The sequence below is a fragment of the Apium graveolens genome, chromosome 2, assembly GCF_009905375.1.
Source record: "Apium graveolens cultivar Ventura chromosome 2, ASM990537v1, whole genome shotgun sequence".
Taxonomy (NCBI): Eukaryota; Viridiplantae; Streptophyta; class Magnoliopsida; order Apiales; family Apiaceae; genus Apium; species Apium graveolens.
Genome location: NC_133648.1, coordinates 7,908,568 through 7,911,421, shown reverse-complemented (window position 1 = coordinate 7,911,421; position 2,854 = coordinate 7,908,568). Strand labels below are relative to the sequence as shown.

The window sequence follows — 2,854 nt, the reverse complement described above, 5'->3', positions numbered from 1 at the left end:
GGCTTCAATGATCAATCATACAACTATAGGTGTCAAGTCAATTAATTATCTATCCCGAAATTAAGGAGTATGTTACGGTTAACATGCATATCCTCTTAACCTAAATTCCCTCTTAGTCAAATTTACCGAAAGAATTAGACACACTAACGTGCCTGCGCAACAGACACGTTGCTGCTTCCTGCACAAAATTAAAACACATATAGCTAGCTTCTCCTGATATACAAAATTAAAACACATATACACTACGTTCGTAACCCTAATTAGGTCTGGAATACATATTAGATAAAGCACCCCCATCAACAAACAATCAACTGATACCATCTGTAGAGACTATAGAATCATTATCAACAAGTATTCACGTACTGATTCAAAATATACATAAAAACATGATTACCATAAATATGCAAAGCTTCGGATAATGTACTGCATACGACCGTACGCTGGAGATGCTCTGCCGCCAGAAAATAAACAGTGGAAGTAGTAAAGCAATAGTGGCAGTGTTAAAGCTTGGTTGCACCATGTTTTAGATAAGAATCCTAAATATTAGTTAAAAGCTCGGGTTTTCCACAGTATACTTATATATCAACACGTGCTAAATACGGAATTTTATACATTTAGCTCGTTGTTGATTGATGTAATTTTTGTATATGATGTGGTCCACTGTTATTAAGATGTAAGAGGCAATTAAAATTAGGCAACGTTTTAAAATTTAGTGTTTAACATGTATTAATGATCACACAAATTGGAAATATTATTAGAATTTAAATGCATATCTTTGTAACAAGATCAATATTGTTGCAAGAAATTGGCATGCCTGTAACAGTCTTGCAGTAAATTACTTTATATTCCTACTTTTCTTAAGAGGGTATATATGCCATAATTAAGAACGTATACCAAAGAAGATTTATATATATACAAGCTTTTGAGGATAAATTAGTTTGTTGCTTTCTTATGCATGATTGGAACTCTATCTATGTCAACATGTTACTGCCAAAAAATGTTCTTCAACAAAGGAGGGAAGAAAAAGAAGAAACATGAAAGAGGTAAAGGAAGAAAAGACACGAACGTATAGGAAAGAAAGAAGATCATAGTGGTTCATTCTCGCCTTTCAATGTGTAAATTTCATATAAAGTAAGTTAAAATGCGTTCTCTTTATACATAAAGAGAAACAATTAGTCATGCAAGTCTCCATCTTTGGCACTCTATATGGGCCTAGTTAGGCTAAAGAACATTTTCACTTAGGGGGAAGAGGTTAATTTGGCGAGTTTAATTAATTAAGGTACTTTTGCATGGAAATGAACTCTTGTGATCTAATCGATTTCTTTATGAAATGATCGCATGATTACTATTCACTAATTCTGAGACAAATCTACCTCATCATGTAAACGTTTACGACGGAGGTGCGGATATCTGAGCAAAAAATATATTATAAATCAAAATCAAACCAATAAAAATTGTACTACTATCACTACAAGAAATTTGTCAATAGACATCGCTTATTAGCCGATGTCTATTTAAAATCCAAGCGATGTCTTTGCATGCGATGAGAAAGGTAGGTGCATTACACATCGCTTATTAGCTGATATCTATACACAGTTTAGACATCCTTTTTCTTAACAATGTGATGTATTTTTCTTCAATGTATACCTTCACTATGGTTTCAGTTTTTCATTCATATGTCATGTATATCATTTTAAACTTATCACATATAAAGCAATATGATACATTAACATCGAAAAACTTGTTAAACTGATGTGTAACTTAACATATTACATCAGTCTTTTATCAGAAGCGATGTCGTACCTTTCTTTTTTTAATGAAACCAATGTCTTTGTGTGTGTTTAACATCAGTTCTTTCAAAATGTGATATCTATTATATTATTTTACATCAGTCATTTCTTGTGAGCTGATATATGTGCTTGCTTATGACATCAGTTTATTGTATGAAATGTCTTATTTGGCTACATTTTACATCAGTTATTTTGTTCATGAAGTGATGTTTGTTTATTTTTTTTATTCATGAATCCCCTGTTTCAATCAAATGCCCAAAACCAAAACAAGAGTCATCCAAAAACATACCAACTGCCATTTTACCATTCCAAAACTAACCAAATCAAAACAAACGCAAAAACAAACGCAAAAACAAACATACATTCATTGATTTACCATAGATTATACCAAGTACGTACATATATCCACCACCAACCAAACTTCATAATCCAAACAAACTACATAACTGCAAAAGCAAGTACTAGACATCCATCATCGATCATTTACATAGTTTATCCCAAACAGAAATTTACCAACTAAAGTTCCCCCATTATATTTATCAATAAAAACCACTAGTAGCTCTTACAAATTCTTACAAATTCAGTCTACATAAAGGAGCTGCAGATTAGGCCTTTTTATAAGAAGGACTCGATATGGCTAAGAGTCTCACATCGAACCTCGTCCAGCTCAGCCTTGGCAACAGTCACCTTTCGATTCTTTGTAGACCACTGAAAAGTGTAACATGCAGGAATTAGTAACAATGAATTCTACCACAAATTATATGTACACCAATTATATCAAGAATGAATTAAGCAAAAAAATATACCTTTTTGACAAATGTCATTTCATTATCCATGGAAATTTCTTTCATATACCACATAACAACATAGCCGCATTCAGTTCCACTGGGCTGTTTGGGGCATCCCTATTTAATCAAAAAAAACTCAGACCAATTAATAAGTAAATTAATGCCCCTATCTAAGCAAAAAAACTCTGACTAATAAGTAAATTAATGCCCCTGGTTCTTACGGTAATATATCTGATAGTCGGTACTTTATTTCCCCTTCCGGCCTGAACATTGAAC

The 2,854-nt window shown here is 32.8% G+C and overlaps 1 long non-coding RNA gene across 1 annotated transcript; it reads right to left on the bottom strand.

The window, feature by feature from the left end:
- Positions 1-2,321: 2,321 nt before the first annotated feature.
- On the bottom strand, positions 2,322-2,854 carry LOC141706471 (uncharacterized). Its single transcript, XR_012568834.1, has 3 exons — positions 2,800-2,854; positions 2,597-2,695; positions 2,322-2,498 (listed from the first exon to the last, which is right to left on the bottom strand). It is a non-coding gene; the product is annotated as an uncharacterized LOC141706471 (long non-coding RNA).